Below are 12,455 nucleotides of genomic sequence, written 5' to 3'. Positions count from 1 at the left end.
CTGCATGTGGAATTGATAAACACACAGCCTGGCATGTGTTACTGCTTTGTGTTACACAAACATGAAAGTGTGGATGGACATATATTGACCTTTCAATACAGACTGAGGACATGTCCTCGTTAGGACAAATTCCCACCATTTGTCATCAGCTTGGCACCTCTGGGCACATTAAATTGCCAGCATAATTTACATTTTACTCTGCTAATCTAGCATGCCCTGAGAGGAGTGTAAACTGGACCATCCAGTAGAAATTTGACAACTTGTCTGTATGGTAAGTGACAAAAGTATTAAACACTTGTAGAAGAAAAAATATTTTGATTACAAGGTCTGTAAAAAGGTTAAGAAACTAGGGATAAGAACTATTATTATTAATATTATTGTTATTATTTTCTATGCATATATCTATTTTATATATATATATTATTATATTATTATTATACAAGATTTATATAGCGCCAACAGTTTGCTCGGCACTTTACAATATAACAGGAGACAATACAGCAACAATACAGTTTAATACAAGAGGGTTAGAAGGGTCCTACAATCTAAGATATATATATATAGATATATATAGATATATATAGATATATATATAGATATAGATATACATGGGTTCTTCAAAACGTATATATATAGAAAAGATGCAGGAACTTTTTGAAGAATATATATATATATATATATATATATTATAATATAATAATATTATTATATAATATATAGTACCCAACACCTGTATTTTTATTTCTCCATCAACTCATTTCTACAAGGGTATTACCTTTTGTACCACTTGCCCCTCACTTTAAAATTGTAAGCTTTAATGGGTAGAGCTTCATTAACCTTTTTTTGCATAGGTTTGAAACAGTTTTGTCTCCTTTTATATAAACTGTAGTGCTATATAAATCTTGGAAACTATTATATATATATATATATATATATATATATATATATATATTGTAAATTTACATTATAGAGAGAGAGAGGTCAAAAGAGTGGAGAAAGAGAAGAGAGAGAAAATGAGGGGGGACAGTGAGAGAGTAGAAATAGAAGAAAGATAGAAGAGACGAAAGAAAGAAAGAAAGAAAGAAAGAAAGAAAGAAAGAAAGAAAGAAAGAAAGAAAGAAAGAAAGAAAGAAAGAAAGAAAGAAAGGGAGGGAGAGCGGGGAGACAGAAAAGCACAGAGAGAGAAAGAGAGTAGAAAGAAAGAGAAGTGAGATAAAGAGTGAGAGAGATGAGAAAGTGAAAAAGATTGAGTGAGGAGAGAGAGAAGAGGGAGAACAAGGGGAAATAAAGAGAGGAGAAAGAAATAGGAGAGAGAGAGAGAGGGGGGGGGGAGAAAGAAAGAGAGGAAAGAGAAAGCGAAGGATGAAAGAGAGAGAGAGAGAGAGGGGGGGGGGTTTAAAGCAGGTCCCCACCGGACTCCAACTTATTTTTCAGCCTCAACACCCAACTAATAAGGTCCTGTAAGTGTGTCAGAAAAGTATGCCGGTGGAGGTGTACATATATATACTGTACATACACTGTAATATTATTCTGCATGCATGTTTGCACACACAATACACACACACAATTGTTTTTTCAAATATCGATCCCAGTCTTTATTAAGTTTTAAAATTTACCATAACTCCTTTAAAAAGACAAAATGTAAAAACTCACAATGAGAGAGAGAGAGAAAGGGGGGGAGAGATTGGATGGATGGATGGATGGATGGATGGATGGATGGATGGATGGATGGATGGATGGATGGATGGATGGATGGATAGATAGATAGATAGATAGATAGATAGATAGATAGATAGATAGATAGATAGATAGATAGATAGATAGATAGATACCAAACACTGTACATGGTGTCACTGTCCTCAATGTCAGATGAATAATATGTCCTGGGGATGGTGTACAGTGAGTCCATGTAGAGAAGCATTGGCTGGCTCCTTCACATCTTGTGTTGGTAATGTCCCGGGAGAAGGTTGATGCTGAAAGCAGGCAGTGAGATCTCTCATCTGGAGATGTCAGAATACAGCTCAGTAATCCATCTTTGTGATATGCGTTCAAATCAGACAAGTGTCCCCGGATTCCTGAATGCTCACATTCCTAGTCCTACATCAAAGATCTCTCTGCTTTCACAGCCACACACAAGTCCTGCTAGATGAGAGTGAAATGTCCATACATCTATGATCAGACACACAGGGAACTGACTCTCCATGGCAGTGGCTGGTCTCTAGCACAGCAGCACACACAGGTGCACCGACCTACTCATCTCTACACCCGACATTTGCTTTATTTCAAGAATTCTGACATTTCTCTGTTAATTGATCCAAGCCCCTCTGTAGCAGCATTTCTGAAACATATGTCATCCTTTTCATTCTGTAAAATGTGGAGTCCATCAGCGCAGCACAGAAAGGATAAACGATCAGTTTAATAACACCAACAAAAATATTTTTTTCTCCCATAGTTTATTCAGTCTGTGTACACTTTGAAATATTGTGCTAGGGGACTTAACAAAATTGCCTTTACATGTCATCCGAAATACAAGTCATCTTATTTACTAAGTTTAGTGTACATCTCAAGAACATCTCAGAAAGCAAGTTTAAACTGCATTCTAGTCTGTGTTATTTAAAAGAAGATTATATAGAGAGATCAGTCTGCCCATTTCTTTTATCCCCCTGTGCCCCCCTCCACCCTTATTCTTATACTCCACATATTTATAACTGGAAATGCAAGTCAGGCTCACGAACAAAATAGAGCTCTCCTCATAGAAACAAAAAAAAAAGGCTAATCTGAGATGTAATTATAGTATACCTGTATAAATCTGATAGATTTGATTTATGAACTGCCAAAAGACAAGACACAACTGTGCTACAAGACTGGAGAATGTGACATAGGAGAGCTTCTAGATTATTAGATGAAAAAACTCAGATATATCAATAGTACATAAATATCTGTGGTGGGCAGTAGCTGCAAACAAATATAACAGACAAAAAATATACAATGATGACTATGTATTAATGCTAAAAATACATAACTAATACTTGTCTATGGGCTGACAGTCTGACTTGCATGCACACTTTATACAATCCATTACAGTGAGATGCCAGCTGTTTGATAAAGGGGTTGCTCACAACTGACAGTTGCTCACACAATAACAATCGTTTTGTGAATGATCTTCTTGAACATGCATGCTCTTAATATCTGAACAGGCATGTTTATACCTATGGTGGAGGGAGAGCAAAAATAAATGATGGTGAGGCATTGTGGAGGGAGGGGTAGGGGGAGATACTGGCCTGGCATAGATGCCCATATATTCTATTTGACTTTGGTCAGCTAGGGGTTGTTTGCTCAGGTTCTACAGATATACCTGGTCAATTTTGTTACAATAAGCAAAGATCTTTTTTGTCTATTAGCACCTATTCTAAAGTTTATAAGTGGAGAGAGGTACTGGAGGAAATTGGTATAGCTAATTCTTCTAGTGATGAGGGTTTTAATGTATTTTAGAAGTAACATGGGTGGTGTTTACCTACTCATATGTGCTACCATACTGTTTGCCTGTAACCATGACAATAAAGCAAAGGTTATTGGTGAAATAGCCAGTTGGGATAGGCTCACCTGCTATTTACCATCTCAGAATATTATTGTGACACCAAGCTCTTACAAACCTATACTTTAATATTATGATCATATCAACAAAATGTGGCAATGGTTTTATTTAGTGCTGGTATGCATTGTTAAAAATGTAATAATAAAAAAAAAGAAATGCCTACCCTTCCTTCCCCAGATTGCAGATGCATTAATTATTAGAAGACTTACAATTCTGCTTGAATTTAACACCAATTAAGTATAAAAATCAACATGCAATCCAAGTAATACCTTACACTACCAATAGCCATATTGATTTCTAAGGGATATGTGTATATATATATATATATATATATATATGGGATATGTATAAATATATATATATATCTATATATATATATATATATATATCTCAAGAAACAGGTACTGTACTTAGGCTATTACTCCAGGAAAAGCAAATACAATGAACAACAGTTATAATTCTTTGCCATGGGTCGCGAATAGATGTGTTAAAATTGACAAAAAGGATTCCAGTATTACACCAATATGGGATTTGAAAAACTGCAGCAATACATATATATTTTTTATCTATTGCATCATTTTCTCTCTTCCTCTCTTGCTGTCCCATCATTTTACTTCTCTTTCTATTTGAATTCTCTCTTTCTGTTATGCTCTGTCCTTTTCCCTGCCTCCCTCCCCTCTTTTCTTGTAGTTTGTTCTTTTATCTCTGTCTATCTCCTCTCTCTCTTTTTATCTCTTCCTCCTGTCTCTGTCCCCTTTCTATTCCAAAATCTGACCATCTCCTTTCTCTCTCTTTCTCTTACTCTGTCCTTCTCCCTTCCCTTTCTCACCAGTCCCTTTCATTTCTTTCATTCTCTACCTGGACCTCTCTTTTTTTCTTCTCTGTTTTTTGCTTATAAAAGCACACATACATCCATCGGTGGTAAAATGATTCATATTTCTTTTTACTTTGTTGCTGATAGTGTTCTTGGTGTTGATATTTAGCAATGCCCTGTGTTAGATATATACAGTATACTGTACAAAAATGTTAGGTTCTTTACTGAAATATGTTACTCAAACAATCATATTTTGTTTTCTACTTTAGTGTGCCAATAGAAAGGAGCATATGTTACCATATATTTTGTTTTTAAAAAAATAAGTAACACGTTAACATATTAACAAATATGCTGTCAGTTACCCATTCAGGGTCAAGTAACAGTATCTGTGAAATTGCTCCCCACCTCTGACTGATACTCACCTTTCTAGAGCTCCTCTGCACTCCATTCTCTGTTGCAGCCATCACCAAAACACCAAGTGTTGGCTGGTGTCCAAGCCTAGAATGGATGGTAACTTCATTCCCTCCATTGTTTAGCAGTACTTGGGCCTAGTGACAAGCTGCTAGAACCAAGCAATGTCACATGGAAGAAAGTCACTTGCTTCCTCATACTAGGGAGGAAGAAGCAGCAGGGAATTTTTGGAGAGGTAAGTATCAGTGGGTTGGGGGAGGGGGAAGATTTTCACAGACACTGATTAGCCAAAGTGACAGTGCCTCTGTAAATGTACCTTAAGGAAGAATAAACCATTTTCCATTAAGGAGTGAATTCTTTTTAGACTTACAGCCCAAAGCAGCTATAACAAACCAGTACTAGTGATCAATGTACAAGTTACCTCAAACAGTTGTGTAGAGGGAATAAAAGTGAGCAAGAACCAAACATAAAAAAGGTGAGGTTATGGTAGATGTGGTGGTTATCTCAACCCATGGGAAATGTGAAATACTGAGCATAGCATCAAAACATAAAGTAATAAACCAATACAAGGTCTCTCGTAAACGATCATAGCTGCAGACAGGTGTTTCCAGATGTGCTGTCCAAGCTGTTCTGCATAAGCTCAAGGATTAAGGACCTGAACCTCAGTGGTTGGCCATGGAAACTCAGCACAGCATGGAAAAAAAATCAAGCTTACTTCCCTTCTAAATCAGATTCTCAGCACCATTATAAGCTCAGAAGGGTCATGAACCACTAGGACCTTGGTACACCTATCTAAAGTCCAGAGAAGTCTTATCAGAAATTACCTTCATATGATACTTGCATAAAAAGCCATCCTACCAAGGTGGAATAAAGCACAAAAACACAAGGACTTGGATGAATAAAAATGGCAGCAGGTGCTCTGGACTTATGAGTTCAGATTTGATTTATTTAGCTCTAAGAGAAGGCAATTTGTCCACCAAAGAGCCAGAGAACATTACCTGTCTAAATTGGCCCTAGTATATGTATGAATGAATGTGAGTTAGGGACCTTAGATTGTATGCCCTTTGAGGGTTAGGGACTGAAGTGAATGTACAATTGGATGTGTTTCCCAACTTTATTCTGCAATGACTCCAAACATACTGAGGTGTCCATTTAATAAACTTTCTAATTTTTCTGCAGTAAAAATAACTGTGCAGAAGATGGTATGTCTCAGGCCCTGGTCTGAACATCATAAAGCCAGTCTGGGATTATTTGATAGTAAAGCAAAGCAGCCAAATTATATGGTGGAACTGCAACAAGCTGTCTAGGATGCTTGGGACAACTTACCAACCTAGTACCTTCAGAAACTCAAGTGTACCCAAGAGAATTTCACCTGTATGAAAGCATTCCTGCTTCAAAGTAATAAGTATGTGTATTATATAAAGAGAGAGAGAGAGAGAGAGAGAGGAATAAAGGAACAGAGTACAAGAAAAGAAGGGAGGGAGGCAGAGAGAAGGAAAGAAGAACAGAGCATGACACAGAGAGAATGAAAATAGAAAGAAAAGTAAAATGACAGAAGATGAGAAAGAGAAGGGACAGAAAGAGAGGAATTGATAACATTTCTTGTATATATCTAACTGAATTGCTAAATATCAACATCAAAAACACTATCAGCAACTAAGTAAAAAGAGATATGAATAATTTTACCTCCCATGGATTTGTGTGTGCTTTTATAGGCAAAAGACAGAGAAGAAGAAAAGAGAGGTCTAGGTAGAGAACGAAAGAAATGAAAGGGACTGGTGAGAAAGAGAGGGGAGAATGACAAGAGAAAATAAGAGAAAGGAGATGGTCAGGCTCTGGAATGGAAAGGGGACAGAGACAGAAGGAAAAGACAAAAAATAGAGGGAGAGAGAGAGAGAGAGAGAGAGAGAGAGAGATCAGAGTCGGATAAAATGTATTTGTTAGAATTTATTTTAAGTCAATCAACACTGTTTTATTGAAATACAGACCAGCCATACTATACTTCCTTGGTATATGGACATTTTAAAACCGTATTTCCTTCTTGCATTCAGTTATAGATCACAAATATGACGGATATAAATCTATGTTAGGAAACACAATTTAAATGAACAGTTTAGTGTGTGTATACTTTAGGGAATGTGAATTGAGTTTGCTGCAGTAACTTACTTTACACTGAACTGCAACAGCTGTGCAATGATAATAAGTGTGAACTGTATTAGAATCTATAAATCACGGCACATGCTGCTACACAGCTATAACCGACATTGTGGAAGGAATACTTAAAGTGGCTTAAATCTCCAGACAACATATAGTTATTATTTATATCAGGCAGTATTATGCAGGGGCTACATATCTATATATATGTATATCTATATATATATAAGGTCTTCAAAAAGTTCCTGCATCTTTTTATATATATATATATATATATATATATATATATATATACATATATATATATATATATATATATATATATATATATATATATATTAGTGCAACTTGGAAAAGCTTAAAACATATCCAGTTTCTATGGCATGTGCTAGAAGTAGAATTTATAAAATGTAAAACGTTTGAATAATCTATATCTATGACAAGATTGACTGAGCTCTTTAGAAACATGAACACATGAATATTCCCTAAAATTAATGATATCATTAAAATGCCACTATGTTAAAACAATGATTGATAAATAATAATAATAACAACAACCTTAATAATAATAATAAAACTAATAATACATATGATTAGTAAATGGCATCTTTTACAAGAGGTGACTGAAAAAGCACTTCTGATCTTTTCTGTCACACAGAGAAAATATTGCATGCCTTCTAATCTGGCTGCGCTGGATTTTAAGAGGAAATTAAAAAAATAATTTGAGACTTTTTATTTGTTGCCTGAGTCTCTATAATACAAGTGACAAGAGATCAGTCACATAGCACCCAGCAATAAGCAGGCTAAGTAAAATAAAACATGTACAGGGATAGTGAGTGACAGCACGCAGGGATAAGCTCCTGATTGCATTTCCAAACTGCATGACATGTCAGCAGAGTCTGTCAAAGTGACATCAGAGTGTCAGCTCTTGCGCTCCCCATCTCTGCTCCACATACACACCATACCGGGTGTCTTTCACTGTCCAGGCAAGCAGGACTCCGATCTGTCACATTCCTCCCCGCTTCTTGTCATGCAGCACCCCTCTCAATGGCACAATTGATTAGTCTCAGGGTGTCCCGGCTGTGATCCGATCACTTCCTCAGGATCAAACGGCTGGGGAGTGCCGGCAGAGGTCCATAGAGGATAGCGGGGCTGTGATCCCGGAGCACACGGGGCCCATACACAGCACACACTGGTGTCGGGGCTTTGTGTGGAAGGCGGGGCTCCGCCAGCAGCCTGGACATCTGTTCACTTCACGTGACAATTTTAGGGAAAACGTTACCATCTGGCCAAAGGAAAAATCCCTTCCAGGTACCTGCTGCACCGATCACATGTCGCAGCAACGGTGCAGGGAAGGGAAATGCTGTCCCTTCATAGAGCCCACCTGATCCCTACTGCCAGACAAACACAGCTGTCCCCCACTCAGGACCTGATCCCCTACTGCGGACACTGCTGTCCCCCACTCAGGACCTGATCCCCTACTGCAGACACTGCTGTCCCCCACTCAGGATCTGATCCCCTACTACAGACACTGCTGTCCTCCACTCAGGACCTGATCCCCTACTGCAGACACTGCTGTCCCCCACTCAGGACCTGATCCCCTACTGCAGACACTGCTGTCACCCACTCAGGACCTGATCCCCTACTACAGACACTGCTGTCCCCCACTCAGCACCTGATCCCCTACTGCAGATACTGCTATCCCCTCACAGAACTCCCCCTGATCCCTTATACCTACTGCCAGACAGACATTCCAGTCCCAGCCCTGATCCCTACTGTGGATTCTGCTGTCCCCTCCTCAAGACCTCATCCAAACTGCAAACACTGATGTCCCCTACTCAGGATCTGATCCCCTACTGCCGACATTGATGTCCCTGACACAGGACCTGATCCCCTGCTACCAGACACTGCCTGAGCTATGTATCATAGGGATGTGAAAACGTGTCTGTAAAGAACGACTGCACGGGATACATTATAGTTCCATTTATTAGACAAGTTCACCCTAGTCAGTACCCCTAATCATGTTAAGGGGGTGAAAAAAAAACATTTCCTCTGATGATTAGGCAGTTGAAGTAAACACAGACTAGAAGGAAATGCAATATATCCCGGGTGTGTATGGCTTACCCTATTCTGTTTTTTCTTTTCCTCCCTTCCTTTCTTTTTCTTTCTATCTTTCTTTCTTTCTTTCTTTCTTTCTTTCTTTCTTTCTTTCTTTCTTTCTTTCTTTCTTTCTTTCTTTCTTTCTTTTCTTTTCTTCTTTCTTTCTTTCTTTCTTTCTTTCTTTCTTTCTCTGTCTGTCTGTCTGTCTGTCTGTCTTTCCTTCTCCTTATTTTATCATTTATCCAACATGTTGCAATAAAATATATTGATCACACTTGTTTATGTATACTAAATATCTGATTGTTCGTAAGATGACAGATAGATTAAAAAACAAAGATACGATAGACAAGGGCCGCCTGGCAGTTTTGTGTTTGGCAGAAATGTGACTTTTACTGTATATATATATATGTAGTTGACATTTTTAATAATTTTTTGTATGTATTTTTGAGGCTGTAATTTTAACCTGAAGCTGCAAAGTACCGAATTTCTATGATGTTCAGTGATCTTGCTAATAGAGTCGGACACCATGAGGTTCTCTTCTCCTAGTAGTATAACTGCAAGTTTATTTTAGGGCTTTTGAAAATGCTGTATGCGTTATTACAGGTTAATAATAAAAGTTATCAGCAAAATCATATATATACTGTATGTATATTCATTATATATGATATATTCTCAGTGTTTTTGCCTCTTATAATTGCCAATCCTACTTCATGTAATACACACACATAGACTCAGAGCTATCCCACCTTTCTGTTTTCCTGTCACCTAAATGACAAATGTACTTAAACGACATAAATTCATATCAATGTGATTTTCAGGAGCCATGCCTCTCAATGGCGGACTGTTCAGCAGTAAAAAGGGACTTTTGTGTTAGTGATTTTAACCTGCTCCACCTTCATGTGACCTGCCAAATGCCCCTTCTTATTTTATAGACATCTGGAGATTCCAGGCATGCTTCAAACTCCAATTACACACCTTCTTCAAAGAGCATGAGCTTTGATATGCAGGAACATTAAGAGGACTGAATCCGCAAAAACCGTTACTTGCCAAAAGTTAATGTAATATAAATCCTATAAAAATGTTTACTGCCCTGGCCATTTTGTTGTTCGTGAGATTAAAACGCAGAGCAATTAAAATAAGCACAGAGCCCTTCCTTTAAATAATGGCCTGACTCATAGCTGTTATTGTTTACAATACATCCTACATAGCCTAAACTACATGGAAAGTTCTCAGGCTCAGCAATTCCTTCACCCCAGTTTAGGGAAGGCTAATGTGGCTGCCATTCTCCTACAGATATTAGTCCAGAGTATTGTGTGTGTGTAGTGTGTCCATTGTGTGTGTATAGTACGTGTGTGTTTCAGTATATGTGTGTGTGTGTTTATGTATGTGTGTATGTATAATGTGTATGTGTTTAAGTGTGGGTGTATGTATAGTGTGTATGTGTGTTTATGTATGTGTGTGTGTATGTATAGTGTGTGTGTGTTTATGTATGTGTGTGTGTGTTTATGTATGTGTGTGTGTATGTATAGTGTGTGTGTTTATGTATGTGTGTGCGTGTGTGTGTTTATGTATGTGTGTGTGTGCGTGTGTGTATGTATAGTGTGTGTGTTTATGTATGTGTGTGTGTATGTATAGTGTGTGTGTTTATGTATGTGTGTGCGTGTGCGTGTTTATGTATGTGTATGTATAGTGTGTGTGTTTATGTATGTATAGTGTGTGTGTTTATGTATGTGTGTGTGTGTTTATGTATGTATGTGTGTGTATAGTGTGTATATAGTGTGTATATAGTGTGTCCATAGTGTGCCCATAGTGTGTGTACGTGTGTCTATGTATATGTGAGTGTGTTTATGTATGTATGTATTCTGGTGCCCCTTATGCTTCTGTGTGTGTGTTGGGGGGGGGGATTATTTGTATTTTTTGTGCTCCTTATGCATCCATACATTAAAAAAAAATATACCAACAAAGTGTGTTTGACATAAACTGTATAATCTGCAGAATAATGTGTCTAAATTGTGCGAAAGTACAACCCCCCCTCCCAAAAACAACTAATTTACTGCAACATTATATAGACAGAAAATAGATAGACATTTATAAATAATTAGAAAGGCGGATATAAAGATAGACAGACAGACAGATAGATAGATAGATAGATAGATAGATAGATAGATAGATAGATAGATAGATAGATTAATAATAGGATACAAAGTTATTAATAAGTCACACACACACATACATATATATATATATATATATATATATATATATATAGATAAACAGATATAGTGATATAATTATTAAGATAATTATGACAGATAAATAAATAATAGGCTAAAAAGTTATTAATAATAATAGATAGATAGATAGATAGATAGATAGATAGATAGATAGATAGATTATAAAGACAATACAAGTAGACATATTATTATTATTATTATTATTATACAGGATTTAGATAGCGTCAACAGTTTGCGCAGCGCTTTACAATGTAAGGGAGACAATACAATTACAATACATTTCAGTATAGAAGGAATGTGAGGACATATACCAGACAGACATATATACTGTACACCAGACATATAGAAAGATGGATAATATGACAAATAAAATAAATGAAACAGCTCTATAATTATAATTATTGAAGATAAATAGATAGATTGATATTGATTAGTTAGAGAAATGAGATAGAAAAACAGATTTTCATTCTACCGATACATTTTGCACACAAATGTACAGGAATAGATATGTCTAATAACATGTAGAAGGTTTATGACTCGGCTGAAGTGTAACTTATAACTGCATTTTGTGCTGTTGTTATTGAACATGCCTGTGTCATGAATTCCTGTGGTGGACATGCTGGGGTTTGTAGTCTCACTGAGCCTCTGTCTGTAGTAAAACTCTGAGTTGGGTGATGACTGTGGCCCATCTGCTGTGTGATGTCCCGGGACAGTACCTATCTGCCCTGGTTCTAGTCGGAGGGAGCTCTGTTTGTCTGTCTGCGTGTCCTCCTAGTTGGCTCCCAGCCGCAGGTCCCCTCTGAGTTGTCACACTGGGCAGGTGAAGAGCTCTCCTTCCTGCACTCTTCTCTGCCTTTTCCGCAGCATTTGTTCTTTAGCCGGTTTGTTTTTTCTTCAAATTACAGATGCAGAGAAACCGCCTGACATCATGAGAGCAGGACAAATGTTCACTTTGAAAGGTTCCTGGGCAGGACTTCAAGTGAAATCATATGCTTCACAAGAATTTGATACTGGACTTACAGAAAATAGCTATTTCAACCTTGCCAAACCCAGGAATGTGCAAAATGCTCTCGTTTCCTACACAAGACCGAATAAGTCTCATTGAAATGCCGATTTTGCAGTCTGGAGTGGCATATCCTCAGCTGAG

At 37.4% G+C, this 12,455-nt stretch overlaps 1 long non-coding RNA gene across 1 annotated transcript; it reads right to left on the bottom strand.

Moving 5' to 3' along the window:
• Window positions 1-1,567: 1,567 nt before the first annotated feature.
• On the bottom strand, window positions 1,568-10,114 carry LOC149465946 (uncharacterized). Its single transcript, XR_016312189.1, has 2 exons — window positions 7,940-10,114; window positions 1,568-2,364 (listed from the first exon to the last, which is right to left on the bottom strand). It is a non-coding gene; the product is annotated as an uncharacterized LOC149465946 (long non-coding RNA).
• Between the last annotated feature and the right edge of the window lie 2,341 nt (window positions 10,115-12,455).

Source organism: Staurois parvus, unplaced genomic scaffold (assembly GCF_062004578.1).
Source record: "Staurois parvus isolate SC_StPar_1 unplaced genomic scaffold, SC_StPar_1.0 ptg000136l, whole genome shotgun sequence".
Classification (NCBI taxonomy): Eukaryota; Metazoa; Chordata; class Amphibia; order Anura; family Ranidae; genus Staurois; species Staurois parvus.
The sequence above is the reverse complement of the archived record's forward strand: the minus strand, read 5'-3'. Positions and strand labels throughout refer to the sequence as shown.